Here is a 19669-nt window from a genome sequence, read left to right on the forward strand (position 1 = left end):
TGCAAGACACCTTGATATGAGAAGTACTGAACAAAAAGCCCTCTGTGTGACTATAGACTGATCTACTACACCTAGAGCAACACTGTTTTGGGTGACTTTCCTCTACTCTGTACTAGCTTTTACAAACTTAGATATTTATATATTGAATTCTCCAGTAAGAATGTATATTCCTTTAGGGTAAAATAATTTTTTTTTGTTTTGCCTTTTCTTGTATCCCCAGAATTTAGGATGGTGTTGGACACATAATAAATACTTAATGAATGTTTATTGACTGACTTATTGACTGAGGATTGGATTGAAAGAGTTAAAAGTTAAATCAGAAATTCAGGTCATAGACAATGGTATCTTTGTTATTTATTTCACCAAGGGCTCTGTTGTGAGTTAATAGGAAGGTTTTGTGGTTTGATTGTTTTAATCCTTTCTGACTCTTTGTGACCCCATTTGGGGTTTTCTTGAGAAACATACTGGAAGGGTTTGCCATTCCCTTTTCCAGCTCATTTTACAGATGAGGAAATCGAGGCAAACCATGTCAAGTGACTTGCCCAGAATCACGCTCAATTTTACAGTGAGTAAACTTAGTTGGACAGAGATTAAATGACTTGCCCAAGGTCAAGGCTAGTAAGTGACAGGCTAGAGTTGAACTCAATATTTCCTGACTCCAAATTCAGTCATCTATCCATTGTGCCATCAGCTACCTAATGGCCAAGCCATTTACAGATAGAATTTCCTCCTTGTATGCTTATGCTTACACCAATTATTTATCATTCTGTGTCCTGATGGAGTTTTAATTGCATCTCTAATATTTTTCTTGTTTTTTTTTTCTTTATGCTTTAAGTCAGCCAAAATGGTCTTCCTGATCTCTAAAGAATGTGACTGGATAGATTAATGATCACTTGGGCCCCCAACTATATCATAGCACCTGGTATCACAAACAACAAAGAGATGCAGAAATATTGTTAAGGAATCTTTGAGAAGTTAGGAGAATAAAACATTTATATATCTACCATAGGATTATGGATTTAGATATGGAAGGGTGAATCCAACTGCCTCATTTAACAGTTGAGGAAAATGAGAAAAGGTTAAGTATATTGCTTAGAGTCACATAGTTATTAGTATTTGAGATAAAATTTGACTTGAGGTCTTTCTTATTCCAAGTCTAATGCTCTATCCTGTATAGCACCTAACTGCTTATGTTCCTCATTTCATTAATCAAAGGAAGGACAAAGGTGGCACATTTCTTCACAGTCTACTCTAGCTGGAGCATAAAGAATATATGTTGAGAAAAATAGTATGAGGAAGGATAGAAGAGTAGGTTAGAATAAGAAATGAAAAGATTTGAATGCTAGCATAAGGCATATATTTTTTCAGTAAGCAGTGGAGACATTCTAGTCTAAAGGTCTTTGAGCAAAGGAGTGATTTGATTTAAGCAGAGCATGAAGAAGATTATTTACATGGTCGCCTCAAGGATAGATTATCTAGAGGAGGCAGACAGGGCAGGGAAAGATTATAGGAAATTATTATAAAGTCCATGTGAAAGATGATGAAGATTCAAATTAGAGTGGTAGTAGAAAAAAGGAGATGAGTGTGGGAGATATTACAGAACAGAAATTATTGTTTAATTTAATCAAATTTAACCTTGGTACAATATGAAATAGAATTGCTTTGAAATGAGAAAAAACTGAATACAAGTCCTACCTGTTCTATGTACTGGACCACATAATGGGTATGTGACTAGGGGTAATTTACATAACACCTTAGTACTCCAAGCAACTTGCTTAAAAATAGAATATAATAGAGAAGTTGATCTATATAGTGATCTGCGTTTCCATAGAGGGAGTAAGAGTTACTAATCCCCAAGAAATCACAGGTCCAGACCAAGGAATAAAAATGGATTCTTCATAAATAACCCAGGATAGTTCTGTAAATAGCTAAAAATCGGTCTTTTGCATGGAAACCATTTTCTGAACATCTTTTGTCAATTAAAAAAAAAAAAAAGAATACTAGGTGAAGGATTCCTCTTTAGAAATCAAAATTCTTTAGGGTAGAAACTACTTGTTGGTTCTAAGTCAGATGCTTTTCCAAAGGACATTAGAACTTTATAGTTTTCAGGTACCATTGAAAGAAGGATGACTACAATCCAAAATGCCACCTAGGGACTAATGGACCTGAGGAAAGAGCTAATGTAGATTCTTCAAATGACCACTTGACAAGAAGTTATTGGGGTTTATTCTCTGGGAGAATTTCATTATGAAGTAAAGGCCAGATAATTTTCTTTGTTTTCAATTTTTTTTAAGTCATTTGTATTTTTCTTCACTTAATTTCTTTTTGTTTCTATACTATAACTTTAATCATTATAGAAAAAGGAAAAAAACAACCTTCATAGTAAGATTTATTGTTTGGGAACCTTGCAATGGAGCAACTAGGTGGTGAATAGAATGTAATGCTGTGCATTGAGTCAGGAAAACTTATCTTCCTTTGTTCAAGTCTGGCCGCAGTCATTTAAGAGCTGTGTGACATTGGACAAGTCACTTAACTCTGTTAGCCTCAGTTTTCTTATTTGTAAAATGAGCTGGAGAAGGAAATAACAAATTATTCTAGTATCTTTGCTAAGAAAACCCTATATGAGGTTACAAAGAGTTGGACAGGACTGAAAAATAACTGAAAAAAAAATGTAAAAAAAATCTTGCAATACCTGGGATTCCAAATTTTTAGTGGGCTAGAATATGATAGTCTTTGCACTTTTTTTCTCAGATGAAATGTCTACTAGTGTTTGCTTTTCAAATAGTTTTGATTCTGCAAGGAAATTTTTATTAAAAAACAAAAAAATTCCCAAATCCAATATTCTTCCCCTTCTGCAGAAAAAAAGCCAATCTAAATGATATATGAAACATTTGCTATTCAATAAATGACTGCACGAATACACGCACAGTTTAGGTTAAAAAGAATTTTAGAGACATTTGAATGACATCACAAGGTCCTTAATTTTGCCAGCCCCACATGTTAGAAATGAAGCAAGGGACACATTTGTATCTAGTTGTTGGTATTTAGTATTATATAGCAGGTTTAATCCTTTAAGATAGTTGCTATTATTAGACTCATTTTACAGATAAGGAAACTGAGACCAAGTTACACAGCTAGTGGAAGGTCTAATAAACAGCTTGAAATCCTCGTTCTAGAGGTTTTTGTGATGTGTTTAATATCATTTTTGGATTTCCGTCTTTGGGGGTGGTAGCATCCTATTTAGAATGTTGAGAAGGTGATTTAATATTCCCTCCTCCTTCTAAAGGAGCTGCATGAACAAATGTACAAAGCAGCATTCATCACCCAGGTGTTGGGGCGGACTGCTTTCAATAAGGGTGGCTCCTCTGAGAAATAATCGAAAACAATCTTAGTGAGACAGAAACAATAAGCACACTGGTGACCTTCCTCAGGTGGCCACAGACACACCGTGTTCTATTTTCAGGAAATCCCCTTTCTCATCATCCCTTTCCCAAACCCCCAACATTGCCAGAATCTCCTCCTTTCTTCCCTTTTAGTGTGGTTTGGTTTTCTTTAGCTCCTGTATAGTTTAACTGAGGATGTTTTTCTGAGGGTCTCTTAGAAATAGAATTTAAAAGAATGTTGCTGCTTCTCCAGGCACTGATGTAGTGATGAAATTCCCTTCTTTGTGATACCCTGGCCAATTGACAGCTTGGAAACCAGCCTGCAATCATGATAACCAAAGCTCAGCTCTTGGACCCAGTAATGGCTCTGTCTTTAAAAGCACTTTGCAAACATTGACTAATTAATGCCACAGAAAGCCCCAATGAAAATAATGAGCACTGTATTTATACCTCCTGCTTAAGTGCAGTGCTTTGAGAATCCAGGAACAATCAACAGGAAATATGTAATTCTTCTTCTGAGTGGGAACTGCATACAGGTTTTAATAACTGAATTTGGTGGGTGGGGGAGTTACACACCTACCTTTCATGCTAAAGAATAGATTTGGAAACAACTGTAAGGCTTTTTAAATCTAATAATTTAAAAAAAAAGTATGGTATTAATGATTTAGCACCCAAATCTTGGAAGTGGAATATAGCAAGATAAAGAGGCCCCAGTCCCTTTACACTTCCTTTTTTCCCTCTATCCACTTCCTTGACCTCTGCACCATTTTGTGAATGTTTTGCAAATCACACTGTTGAAACCAACCCCCGTTAGCATTTTACGTTAACAAATAAGAAAGGATTCTTTGCTTAAGAAGTCAGAGGAAGAGACTAGACACTAACTGACCCCTGCTTAATTCACTCTATTTTGACACCTGAGGCAAAGTAGGGAGTGAGGGGAAGATAGAGAAACTAGGATTGGCCCCTATTTCCTCCTGTCTATTAAAAGCCATGCCTGTTGCAAAGAGAGAGGAACTGTTCTGTTCTGTTGTGGAAGTGATGTAATACAGACAGACCACAAATTATCTATCAAGAGGTGAAGCTGAATGTGTCAAGTCCAAGGCCTCTCCAAAAGGTTGTCTGAAGGTTGACTTCTGATGATCGATGATCCTGTGATATCTTTTGATCCAAATCCTTCATCCTTCATTGCCCTGTGCCCTCTGTTCTTTGGGTTTCATTTTAGGTTTTAGAACTTCCTTTGTATGAGCTAAGTGCAGTCACAATAAAGAACTGGATTGTCTAGTTCTTTATGAATATCTCTTGATCCATAAAGAAACAGGGGCAGTAACTTTTACAGTATAAGGAGAAAAAAGACTTTCCAAATATCCTTGGGAAATCACCAGTGTTAAGTGATATGTTGATTTCCTTCAAAAGGTTTTTATCTTTCCCCTATTCCAAATGCATCCCTCTTCCAAACTTCTCTTTTACTGAGGAAACCCCCTTTCTCTTCCCTCTCACCCCATATAGTCAATCATTTGCTAAATCTTGTAGATTCTATTTTCACATCTCTCATAACCCTCTTCTCTCCAGGTATACAGACATTATAATGTCCAAACCTCATGATCTTGAATTCCTCTCCATTCCAATCCTTCCTCCATTCAGCTGCCAAAACAATTTTCTGTAAGTATAGATCTATGCTATTCCACTACTCAACTGACCTCCAGGATTAACTATAAATCATTTATTTAGCAACGGAAGCCCTTCCCAGCCTAGATCTTTCCTACCTTTCTAGCCTTCTCATACTTTGTCTCCAGTCCATCAATACCAGCTCACTTGTTTATCCATTCAAGATAACCCATCCTCCAAATCCAGAATCTGGTTCTCAAGGAGTTTACATGCAAACAGGGATAATAACATACTTAGAATTCTCTTCTTCCTTACCTCCAACTCTTGACATATTAGTTTCCTTCAAGATTCAAGTCAAATGCTACTTTCTTCAGAAGATCTTTTCTGACCAATTACTACTGCCTTCTCTAAAATTTCTTCCTTTTACTACACACACACACACATACATACATATATGTTTCTTATATGTACCTATTTATTTACATGTTTTTCCCCCATTAGTACACAATCTCCTTGAAGTCAGGGATTGTTTTTGCCTTCTTCTTATTTCTAAGTGTTAGCTTGGCATTTGGTTCCTAGGCTTAATCAATGTTTGCTGGTCTACTTCTGTTAATATAATTAATCAATTGACAAATATATATATTTTTTATTTAATAGCCTTTTATTTACAAGTTATATGCATGGGTAACTTTACAGCATTAACAATTGCCAAACCTCTTGTTCCAATTTTTCACCTCTTACCCTCCACCCCCTCCCCCAGATGGCAGGATGACCAGTAGATGTTAAATATATTAAAATATAAATTAGATACACAATAAGTATACATGACCAAAACGTTATTTTGCTGTACAAAAAGAATCAGACTCTGAAATATTGTACAATTAGCCTGTGAAGGAAATCAACAATGCAGGTGGGCATAAATATAGGGACTGGGAATTCTATGCAGTGATTCATAGTCATCTCCCAGAGTTCTTTCTCTGGGCGTAGCTGGTTCAGTTCATTACTGCTCCATTGGAAATGACTTGGTTGATCTCGTTGCTGAGGATGGCCAGGTCCATCAGAACTGGATTGACAAATATTTATCAGCACTTACTATATACTGGGCATGAAGCTGGCAATATAAAGCCAAAAACTGAAACCATTTTTGTCATCAAAGAGTATCATTGTATCAAGGAGAATTATATTGACAATTGGTTATACATTGTTATCCAGAGAGTGCTACAATTGCTTTCCTACCAATGACATAATCATATAAATTGGGAAGTAACAGTGTCTTGGGAAAGCTAAATGGAAATATGGCAGCCCCCACAATGTACAGTTTCTTTCCTCTCAGTCTGTTTCTTGTCTATCATATCTTAGCATCTTTGAAGGGGAAATATCAATCAAATGGGAAAACAAGATTTTCTCTGTCTCTGTTTCTCTCCCTCTCACACATACAATCAGCATGCATATTTATGTGTATAAATTTGCATATACATGCATGTACACATACATACTCATATATAGATTAAATATAGATAAAGTATGTATAGGTAGATATATTGCTATATTTGTATATTTATACAACATGCGCTTACAGGGTATTCTAAAAATTTTAGTGCAGTTTAAATTTTTAATAATTCAAAACTGCCTTAACACAAAGGCAGCCTGTATATGGATAAACACACACACACACACACACACACACACACACACACACACACACTTTTTTTTTTTGCCATTGTATATATGTATGTATGCATGCATATATTCTAGACTTCTTTGTGAATTGGCTTTGTGAATCTGTCCCAGACAGATACTCCATTTGGGGAACATCTGCCTGTGGGCTGTATAAGGCTCATGAAATCATTCCTAAGGCAAACTGCAGGTGATGATGAGTTGAAAGCTAGGTACAACAGCCTCCCACTTGAGCTCAATAAGTTGATAATTTTGTATAGCCTGCAAATAATGTTATAAATATCTAAATGGCCCTTGGCAGAATAAAGGTTCCCCATCTCTGAATTATATAGATCAGGCTTTTTTTTTGTGAATTGGCCTCTGATTCCAAACAGTGGTGTACAATGGAAAGGGTTACGTTTTTGGAACTGGAGTACTTGGGTTTGAATCCGGTTTTACCACAAACTCATTATGTGACGTTGGTTACGTCCTTCCATTTCTCTAGGTCTTGATTTCTGCTTCTCATATAAATAGTTTGAACATCCCTGAGGTTTCTTGTTGTAGAGTTTAATGAGTTGATGTGTTCTTGACAGTCTTCAACACTAGAATAGTTTTGTATTTTTACTACTTTATTGATTGAATTTATCTGAATTCTCTCTCCTTGACTTTAGATATTTCTTCAGAAATCATTTCCCCCTCTCACTTACATCAAATTGCAGTATTCCAGAGGTGGAGTGGAACTCAGAGATCTCCCAAGAGGTAACCTGGATGTACTTGAGAAATGTCTTCCCTTATAGGCAAGTAAAAACACATTGCTTCCTAAAGCAGCCCATTCTAATTTTGGAGAGTTCAAAATGTTGGAAAGCTTTTCCTTTCTGTCTCATCTACTTCCACTTATTGTTCCTATTTTGCTTCCTGAGACCAGGCAGAAAAAGTCTAATTTCTCTTCCACACTTCCATGAGTAGCTAGGTGGTTCAATGGATGGAGCATTGGGTATAGAGTCAAGAAGGCAGAGTTTTGAGTCCTACCTCAAATGTATATTTGCTGTGTGACCTTGGCATATCATTTTATCTCACTCTACCTCAGTTTTTTCATCTTTAAAATGGGGATAATAATAGCACCCATACCCTACCCCCCAGGATTGTTGATTAAATGTGATAATTGTTTATTAAGTATTTAGCAGTTTTCTGCCTGGGTACATAGTCTTTTTCCTTCCTTTCCTTTCCCATAAGACTTTCAAATATTTAAGGCAGCTATCATGCCCTCTGAAATCTCTTCTTTTTCTTCTCCAGATTTATGGATGGTATGATCTCAAGTGCTTTCACCATATTGATTAGCTTTTTCTGGATACTTCCTAGTTTATCATTGTTCTTCCTAAAATATAGCACTCTAAATTGATCACAACACTCCAGATACCATATGAGCAGATCAGAGCATGATGCGATTATCTTGAAAAATTAGCTCTCAATGCTGACTAATATAGCACTAGGTTTTCTGGTTCTAAAACCATTTCTATAGACTCTTAGCTGACCATACATATGGCAGTCCTAAATGACTGATCTTCAATAATTAAAAGACACTCTATAGAAGCATTCAGGAGACCATTAATCCCAGATAATAATGCTCTTTTTTCCCCCATTTTGCTGCTCCTTTGCCTTCAAGGGATCATCTTTATTAAGTAGGACCATGAATTTAGAACCTCAGAATTTTATAGTTGCAAACCCAGAGCCTCTGAGTTGAAAGCTGATATTCATTCTACCTCATTACATGACTTCCTAAATGAACTTGCTATTTAATAATATTTCATTTCATGAGCCTAAACCATGGTGGCCTGAAAGAGTACTTTACAACCAGAGTGGCTTAAGCTTTAAGAAAATCTGGTTTACGGTGGTTATGTAACACCCAGGAAAAAAAGAACTCTGAATGAGTGACAAGCTGAGGCTGACTATCCCTCAAGTCAAGTCCATAAACATTTATTAAGTGTTTTCTGTGTATCAGGCATTGTGTTAAATTTTGGAAATATAAATGCAAACAAAAAGAAACAGTTCCTGCCATTAGGAAGCTTACATTCCAATGAAGCAAGACAACACACAAAATAGAATTGAAAAGCAAGGAGGAAGCAAGAAGAGGTGCCCATATTGGAGTACAGTGCCAAAATCCAGAGAGAAAAGAATGGCTGATGTGGACCCTTCTTCAAAATGAAAATTCTAGGAATTACTGAGCAATGAGAGAAAGGGTCCATAGTAGTGGAGGAAAAAGCTGAAGCATGTTTGTTTAATTTCAGAGCATAAAGACATCCCCTGACAATGTTAAAAAAGTCAATCAATGGGCATTTATTAAGCCCTACTATATGTCAGATATTGTAGAAGGTCAATTGTAAAGACTTAATACTTTATAAAGCATTTTATAATGCATTAATTTCTTTAAACCTTATAACAATCCTGTGAGTCAAGTAGGGAAGATATTTCTACCTCAACTTTTCACATGGGAAAAAAAAGTTCAGAGAAGTTTTACAACATACTGAGGTCACATTGCTTATAAATGGTAGGGCCATAATTTCAACCTAGATTTTGTGATGTCTAGCTTCTGGTTTCAGGTAGATTTGGGTTTGTATTGCTTCTAGGATTAGCGACATCTCTAATCCTCATACCTCCAGAAACTCCTTTCTGGTTTTGTATCTGGGTATATTGGTGGCATTTCCTAGTCTAACTTCAGAAACTGTACAAGGGTCTATGTGGCTGTAATTCTTTCTTTCTTTTTTCTTATTGAGCACCCAGTTTGGATAATATTTAATCTAATTTCTATGAGGAATGACCAACTGAGGAAATCATCATTATATATTATTTCACCGGGAAACTTTTGTCTCTCACCTTGATTGAAAGCCAATTGATCACATGTACTACAGATAAAACCACATCATAGTAATTAAAAAAAAAATAAAAAAGCTTTTCTTATCCAGAGTTTGACTGGTTTATGGATAGACATGATCTCATTGATGGCTTACAACATCTTTATGTGGTAATTGACAAGTTTCCTCACTTTATAAATGAGAAGTGAGAAGGTTAAAAGTTTTGTCCAAATCATAGGTGCTAAGGCAATGATGCTAATGATTTCATGACAAACTACGTATGATTCTTTCTCTTAAAAAAATTAGTCTGTCTCAAACCATGGGAATAAGTTCAATATTGACATGGGGGAGATCAGAGTCTAGGAGATAGATTCTATTTCCCATCTGTCAACTGGTCTCTAACCTGTGGGTAGCCAAAACAAACAAAGCAGGCTAGAGACAGGAGAGTCAGGAATCAAACATAAGTTTTATTTTAAAGTAAGGAAAATACTTGCAAGTAGAAGTTCTTCTGAAAAGGAAGGCTTGTGGCTTGTAGAAGGACTTTTAAACCTGAAAAACCACAAAAAGGCAGGACTCAGCACAACCATTTTTAGATCTTGAATAAATAGTTCCCCTACCAGGCTCACATGTGCGGGCATTTTTTGGGGAGGGGAGGAGGAGGAAGACAAGTGTTTTTGGATACTGTGGGAGCAATCCTCGGATTATCAGAATCATTGAGCATTGTGATGGTTCAGCAGGGTATGGAACCAGAATTAGTGTGCAGCTCCTGATTCAGTTCACTTAGCAATTACAAGCTAGAAATCGTTCAAAGTATCAGGAGGTATGATTGAATACTTTCTGCTACAGCACGTTGGTTGCTTCTGGCTCTCAGTTCCCTGGATTACAGGGAAGTTCCAACAAATCTTAATCATTACACACACATATCATATAAAATTATAAATCCCATGACAGCATTTGCCAGAAGGTGAGATCATCTACAGAGTGAGTAAAAATGACTGTTGTTTTGCCAAGCTCAGGCACAGCCTGCTTGCTGGGCCTTAGCTTTGTAAAACAGGGTGTCTCCTAATATTTTGACATACTAATCATGAAAAAAAAATCCTCACTTTTGGAATTGATTATTATTATTACTGATAACAATATTCAAACTGAGTTGTGATCTCATTGTTTTAGATTTTAACAATGATATAGATTGAAACCCATTCACATGAGGCTCTGTTCCACATCCTTTTATAAGCTTGTCACAGGACTCACCCATGGTGCTGAGGTCCTATCCCTCAGAGGGCAATGACTTCAACACATAACAAATAAGGCATTATAAAGAACACAATGAAAGCAGCAGCTCAGAAGTAGATAGAGTTGGACTATAAATTACAAAGATCTTGTTTTGAATTCTGTCTTGGCTACTTACAAACCCTCTGACCTTAAGCAAATCCTCTAAATTGACTTAAAATCCCTAATCTGTAAAATAGACATAGTAAGAGCACCTATTTTCATGTGTGATACTGTGCAATTTGGACTAGAATTAAAGTCAGAGGACCAGTATTCAAATATTGGATTTTCTACTTGCTACCTGGGTGATTTTAGATTAAGTTACTAAATTTGGGCTTCTTTTTGTTCATCTATAAAACGAGAGGGTTGGACTAAATGACCTTCAAGATCTTTTCCAGCTCTAAATCTATAATCCTAAAGATAATTTAGGCAAAACAGTTTTGTGAAATAATTTACAGCATTAGAAACATGAGCTATTATTATGAAATAAATAAACAATTGAAAAAGAAAATGGAGTGGTCATGTGTTAAGATTGAGGAACTATGTATTAACAGCCCATGAGCTCCACTGATATCCTACAGATATCAAGAAAAAGCAAAGATATTAATGGAATAATAATAACAATACATTTATATAGCATGCTAGTACTTACAAATCTCTTCCCTTGCATAACTATCTTGTGAGGTTCTTAGTGGATATATCAATCTACCCATTTTTCAGATGAAGAAACTGGTATTCAGAAAGATTAGGTGATTTGCCCAAGGTTACCCAGCTAATAAGTGATCAAGATAAGATCTGAACCTAGATTTTTCTGATTTCAAATCCTAACATTCTATTTACTAAACCAACTGCTTCACAATTTATTAAAAAATTAAACTGAAGTGATAAAGGCCATGACTAATTTTTGATCTTCTCCAAAAATTTTCATAAGAATACCTCACAGCTTATGGATAGAAACTTGAAGAGGATAATCAGAGATAATTTCTGCATCTTTCCCCCCTTCCCCCCTTGGTCTGAGTAGTCTGTCTTGCAAAAGACAGAAATCAAGAAGGACCTTTTCTCTCCTTTACACTAAAGATTCTTAGCCTGATGTCTATGAACTTTTTCTTGTTAAAATATTTTGATAACTATATTTTGACAACTGTTTTCATTTGTTATCCTGTGTATTTTATTTTATTAATTTAAAAACATTATTCTGAGGAGATGTCCCTAGTCCTCACAAATATGCCCAAAGGGTCTAAGAAATAAAAAACTCATGCTTTAGAGATAAATTGAAGAAAGGAGAATATATTTACCTTGTAAGAAAGAGGAGAATATATATTCATATCATATATAGGGACAAAATGAACTGTCAATTGAAGCAGTTGGAAAAAGTTAGCTTTGTAACCCTAAACACATTCCCATATGCTGCTAACTTAAAAAAAACACTCATTTATTTATTCATTCATTTTTGGTTAAATTTTGAATTTTAAATTCTCTCACTCCTTCTTGTCCTATCCCCACCCATTGGGAAGGCAAGAAATATGTTATCAGTTATACATGTGAAATCATGTAAAACATTTTTAGATTGTGCTGCTAACTTTTACAGACATTAGTGAAAATGTATTCTTTCTATGTAGGATCAAAGTAGAGGCAGTTAATGATTGTTTGAAGAGAGCAATGCCAAATATATATATTGGTTTAAGACTCAGAAAACAGAAGCCTAATACTGGCTGTATAAATGGAGAAAAATGATAACTTCTTTCTGACTTCATTTTTTCCCTTATTTCAGGAAAAACTTCTTTAATTTTGGAATATATGCATCAGGAATTTCCCAGTTTTCTTTAGAAGGTCTGATCTTTAAATTCTAGAATTTAGGATAATAGATTACAAATTAATTCCTAAATAAGTTTAGAAGAATTGCACATGTTTAACCTATTGCTTGCTGTCTTGGGGAGGAGAAAGGGGGAAGAGAGGGAGAAAAATTTGGAGCACAAGATTTTGCAAAGATGAATGCTGAAAATTATCTTTGCAAACATTTGGAAAAAGAAAAATACTGTTTTTTTAAAAAAAGAAATTAATTTCAAATTTATTCCCTTACTAGAATGAGGGCTCTTTGAGTTACAGATATTTAAAACTGAGGAGACTCCCTCAGTTTCTCTTACCAGTTCCTTCACTGGTTGGCAAATCTGTCTTCAAAGAAAGGATTAAGTGATAACATGTGCATTGAGGGGAAAAGGAAATCTTTGTACAAAACTTATATGCCCCAAACTGATTTTTAAAAATCATTTTTGTTTTTGAATCAGAAAATTTATTTTTAAATAACAAATTTTTATTTTCAAAATATATGCAGAAATATTCAACATTCACCCTTGCAAAACCTTGTGTTCCAATTTTTTTCTCTTTTCCCCCCCTTCCCTAGACAACAAACAGTCCAATATTTATTAAACATTTACAATTCTTCTATATATATCCACAATTATCAAGCTGCACAAGAAAAATCAGATCAAAAAGGGAAAAAATGAGAAAGAAAACAAAAAGCAAGCAAACAACAACAAAAAAGATGAAAATACTATGTTGTGATCCACATTCCATCCCCAAAGTCCTCTTTCTGAATGCAGATGTCTCTCTCCATCACAAGTCTATTGGAATTGTCCTGAATCATCTCATTGTTGAAAAGAGCCACATCCTTCAGAATTGAGTATCATGTAATCTTGTTGTTGCTGTGTATAATGATCTCCTGGTTCTGCTCATTTCACTTAGCATCAGTTCATGTATCCCCAAGCTTCTCTAAAAATCATCCTGCTGATCATTTCTTAGAGAACAATAATAGTCCATAACATTCATATACCATAACTTATTCAACCATCCTCCAACTGATGGGCATCCACTGAATTTCCAGTTGGTTTGCCACTACAAAAAGAGGTCCTACAAACACTTTTGCACACATAGGTCCTTTTCCCTTTTTTATGATCTCTTTGGGATACAGATCCACTGTCTGGGGACACTGCTGGATCAAATGGTGGACATAGTTTGATAGCCCTTTGGGCATAGTTAAATTGCTCTCCAAAATGGTTGAATAAGCTTACCAACAATATATTTTCCACATCCTCTTCAACTTAAAAATTATTCCTATCAGCTGACTGGAAACATGACTCCGATTTGCATCCAGCTTGGGATAATGATGTGACAGTTCTGTAGATTGGGGTGTTGTTGTAACAGCTCCAAAGATGGCTTCTCAGTTTTTTTTTTTCTCATGCAAAAGTAGTCCATTGTCTATAAACATTTATTAAATGTCTGCTATGTATAAGATACTATGCTAAGTATTAGAGATACAAATATGTAATATTCAGTCTCTATCCTCAAAGAGTTCACAATCTAATGGGGAAAGACAATACCCAAAAGAAAGTTGAAAAGAAAGAGGACACCCTCCAGAAAGCACCAGAAGGTGGGCATAATGTTTATGAAGTAGTAGCCAAGCAGAGCAGATGATTGGAAATGAAGAGCTGAAAATTGTGAGTCCTCCATAAAGGGAGGGTTTGGGAGGAATCTTTTGCTTTGCCCTTTGATCAGAAGGGAGGCAATTGGAGATACTAAGGGTGTGTTGAATACCAAACTTGAAATAACTTCCATGATGATGGTTTCTGGTAAGTTTATTTTAGTGACATATTTTAGTATTCTCCTTTTGGGGGGATTTCAAGATAGTAAGAGATAAAGAGAAAGCTATTTTCAGCTATCTCTGCTTTGAGATCTATGCTTTGAAACCTTTGAGCTAAGTAATTGCTTGAGGGAAAAAGAGTAAGAGATTAGAATGTTTTTTGATTTACTCTAGGTTAGGTAAAGGAGGAGCATTTGGAAGGGCTTATCTATGATAGCCTTGGTTTGAGCCCAGATAGATGCTAATCTTTGATTTATAATTAGGAAATGGAGACTAAAGGTCAACTGGTTTTAAGGGTGAAAGCAAAAGAAAACAAGAAATAATACAGAACTACTAATCAAATGATATGGAAATGAGCCTATAGGGAATTCAAATGGAGTGAGAGGAGGATGATATCGGGATATATTCTCAAACGAGAATCAAAGGCTTTATGGAAGTTTTATGATTTTTTTACCCTTGGAATTCTACAAAGGAAATGTATATTCCAAAGGGTAGAGAAAATAATCTTTTGATATACAAAGAATCTAAGAAGAGGAAAAAAGTCATTAATAATTAATATAACTTTGAATAAATGTATATCTGCACATACATGTATAGTAAGTTGATTCATTAACATTTCCCAAAGAGAAGATAGTATTTGCTCCATTACAAAATTCTATGAAGCATACATCTTTATATATATAAGAAAATAATCACAAATGGTATCAAAGTGGGAATAGTTACCCAGTGATTGGGGAATGGCTAAACAGCTATGGTACATGAATGTAATGGAATATTTCAGTTCTATAGAAAAATTATGAATTTAATGAATAGAGAGAAGCAGAGAAAGATTTATATAAACTAATGCAAATGGAAATAAGCAGATGCAAGAGACCAATATATATAAAGATTACAGACATGTAAACAAAAAGACAATCATGATAAAATAAATGAAAATGAAGGTTGTAGAATTATAAAGACCAATCTTGGCCCCAGAGAAGACATATAAAATGATATTTTCTTTCATTCCTTCCAAAGGGGGTAGAAAATAGGTGTCACTCTTAGAATATAGGTTTTTTTTTTTTAAAAAGTATTGATTGAATTTGCAGATTTTTTTTACTTTCTCTTTTTAAAAAGTTCTTTCTACAAGGGATAGCTCTAGAGAAGGACACAGGAGGAAAATTTAGGCAATGTAAAAACAATAATTATCTATAGAAATCTAGTTTTAAAAAAGTCATCAAATGTTTGACACTATGGAATGAATTTGAATAGTCTCTATTTAATAGCATCTGCAATGATTACTCTCAAGCCACTGCCCAGGAAGTCTCTCTTTCTCTGACTAAAACGTCAGATTCCAGGATCACAGTCATTAGGGAATTCAAGCCCTATCCTCTTTTCCACACACACACACACAAACCCCTATTTTTATGAATTATCTTTTTGTCCAGGCGGTCATATACACTATTGTCTCGGTCACACACTTTTGCAGGAAATCTACCACTGTTTTTATTGTCTCTTGAGCAGGCAAGATTCCGTACAGATGATCTCACATCTCAGACCACATGCCAGTCTACGTTTGCTAGGTTTTATTTAGATCTCCAACAACTGTGCCTAGGAGGGTAAACTATGCATGTCCTTTTCACCAATTTCGACAACACAGGTTTACGCTACTGCATTTCAGTCTGGGGACATCCACTACACACACACACACACACACACACACACACACACACACTTTCAACTAGCTTTTGGAGTAGACCCAGAAGAACAACCTTGCCAATAAGTCCATCATTTAGAATCAGCCAGTCTCATACTGAGCTCAGTGTATCTTTTCAGTAAGGTATTAATTGCCTTGTCCACACTCCACAGGCAGGTAACCTTCAGATGTCTCCAAACAAAGGATACCCTGGGAGCTTATCAGAAGGAACTCATTAAATTGATTGAGTATTCCTCTGATCAATGCTCCCTAATTAATTCAAGCATTTATAAAGTAGCTATTATGATCTAAACATTGGGAATGCTAAGACAGATAAGTTACAGGTCTTGCTCTTTGGAAGCTTTCCAAAGTTTGATGTGGGGAATGACATGCAATTATAATACAATAAATGGAGTAGTGACATAAGTAGAGGTTTAGACTAAGTTTCATAAAAAGCATAAAAGGATGGTGAGTTCCTTGAGAACAAATTGCCTTTTACATTTTTTGTTTTCCTAACTCTTGGCGTAATGCCTGGAATATACTAAGCATTTAATAATTGTTTGTTGATTGACTGATAGAGGTAGGGTTAGGGGTTGAGAGAGTAGGTTCCACAAAGGAAGTGGCACTTGGATTACAGTTTGAAGGAAGAGAGGGACTTCTAAAAGGCTGACATAGAACAAGAAGAAAGGAAATTCTTGCTAGACATGAGCAAAGACTTAGGGATAGGATAAGAAATTGAGAGACAGAGAAAGATAGAAGTGGAGAGAGGAAGAGAGACAGTCACATACACAAAGAGACAGAGACAGATAGAGACATACACAGAGAGACATAGAACCATAATGATACCGAGTGAGACAGAAACAGAGGCAGAGACAAAGAAAGGGAGAGAGAAGACAGAGACACAGAGTCACAGGGAGAGATAGAGAAAAAGAAAGACTGAGAGAGGCAGAAACAGAGAGGGTGTTTTTTTTTTTTTTTTTAATTTAGGAGTGATGTAATCATAGTGCTAGATTATAAAGATGGTTGTTCCAGGCTGTGGTGTGAAGGATAGACTGGAGAAGGAAAAAAGGGAAAGAACGAAAACTAGTCAGGAGATTCTAGGCAAGAACAGATGTAGATGTGAACAAAGGTGGCTGGAATGAGATTTGAAAGGATTGAAAAGAGGTTTCAGAAATATAATTGATAGAATTTGACAACTAATTTTATAATTTTCTAAGAAGACATCAAGTTCACAAGCCTATAAAATGGAGATAATAGGTCCTGCTCCAACAAATTATAAGAATGATGAAATAAATATGTAAATTTAAAAAAAAAGATAAAAGTTAAGCAAATGTGAGGCATGATTCTTTTTTATCAATTTAAATAATTCTTTAGGTTATTGTTTAATATTCTTTGAGTATCTTCTTTCAAAAAACAATGAACACATCTAAAATAATACTTGCACCAAATGGCATCACAGATTCTGCTTATACATGGGCCAAGTGGAAGCATCTGATGAATCGGTCAGTTTATCTGCTAGTTGATAGTGGAATTTGCAAAAGTTCGGAGAAGAATATTGATTTGGTCTGTTCACCATCCAGTGAAATGGACTTCTCATAGTATCTCATACACTTTCCAGTCTGCCCTACTTATTTTCTTATGTTTGGAATCACTCCTAACATATTCCCATTTCTGTAGGTTGAACTTGTATTCTGAAAGGATTTTCTTTTTTATTTTTAAACATAGCCTTTTATTTTTAGAACATATGCATGGATAATTTGACAACATTGACCCTTGCATAGCCTTGTGTTTCAGATTTTCTCCATCTTTCCTCTCCCCCCCCCATTTTATTTAGATGGCAGGCAATCCAGTATATGTTAAACATATTAAAAATATATGTTAAAATCCAATATGTATAAACATATTTATACAATTCTCTTGCTGAACAAGAAAAATCAGATCAAAAAAAGAAAGTAAATGAGTAAGAAAACAAAATGCAAGAGAACAACAAAAAGAGTGAAAATGTGATCCATATTCAGTTCCCACAGTCCTCTCTCTGGGTGTAGATGGCTCTCTTCACAAGATCTTTGTAACTGGCATCAGTCATTTCATTGTTAGAAAGTCACATTTAACAGAATTGATCATTGTATAATGTTGATGTTGCTGTGTACAATGTTCTCTTGGTTCTGCTTTTTTTCACTTAACATATTCATGTAAGTCTCTCTAAGTTTTTCTGAAATCATCCTGCTGATCATTTCTTATAGAACAATAATTTTCCAATAACATCCATATCCCATAACTTATTCAGCCATTGTCCAACTGATGGGCATCCACTCAGTTTCCAGTTTCTTGCCTCTACAAAAAGAGCTGCCAGAAACATTTTTGCACATGTAGGTCCCTTTCCCTGAAAGTATATTCAATGACACAGCTGTGTCACTGATCTTGTGACACAGAGCCATCACAGCTCAGAGGGTTGATTTATTCAGTGCCCAAGACCTCAATCAACTTATTTTTTATTCAGTTGTTTTTCAGTCATGTCTGACTTTTTGTGACCCAATGTGAAGATTTCTCTGCAAAGACATTGGAGAGGTCTGCCATTTCATTCTCCAACTCATTTGACAGATGAGGAAACTGAGGCAAATTGAGTTAAATGACTTGCTTGGAGTCACACAGCTAGTAGTTGTATCTGAGGCCAGTTTTCAACTTTTGAATGAGTCTTCCTGATTCCAAGTCCAGTATTCTATCCACTAGGCCACCTAACTGCCCCAAGCAACTTATAGGACAGTCCAATACACAAAACTTTTGCTACAGAGATACTACAGAGATGCAGAGGGGATCACAAGGAAAGACATTCAGGAATGGCAGAGCTCATACAGCTGCATTCTTTCACAATGAAAAGGCCTCATTTGACTATTGTGCTCTCCCTTCTGCCAACATTATAAATTCTAAAATCATAATAGGAAGGCTATTTTAGGAACACTATTTTATAGGTCTAGGCTTTCTAATTTTTTATGTATTTTTTGTGCAGCTAAGAGGTGCAGTGCATACAGTGCTGGGAGTCAGGAAGACCTGAGTTTAAATGTGACTTCAGACACAAGTTGTATTACTCTGGGCAAGTCACTTGACCTTTTTGCTTCACTTATCTAATTTTTCGAATGAGCTAGAGAAAGAAATCGAAAATAATTCCAGTATCTTTGCCAAGAAAACCCCAAATGGGTCACGAAGAATCTCATATGACTATAATGATTAAATTAATTGGATTTTTAATGTTCTAAAGGGTTCTCTCTCTCTCTCTCTTTCTCTCTATCCCTCCCTCTCTCAATTTTGAGACCAGTAGAGTTCAATTATTAAACTAATCTTTTCAGAGTCCCATGTAAACACCAGCTATTATCTTGCTAAAACTCTCCAGACACTGAAGCACTTTTTACTTGCTTAAAAATATGCATTGTGACCCAAGAGGCCATCCATCACTTGATTAAGAGCAGTTTCATATTGTTAGACTGCTTTACACAATATTACTGCTTCACCTTTCCTTTGGAAGTTACTGGAATTTTCATCAGGAGATAAAAAGTGTTGGGCTTCAGGAGACAAATTCTGTTGCTGCTCAGGGGTGTAT

Source organism: Sarcophilus harrisii, chromosome 1 (genome assembly GCF_902635505.1).
Source record: "Sarcophilus harrisii chromosome 1, mSarHar1.11, whole genome shotgun sequence".
Taxonomy (NCBI): Eukaryota; Metazoa; Chordata; class Mammalia; order Dasyuromorphia; family Dasyuridae; genus Sarcophilus; species Sarcophilus harrisii.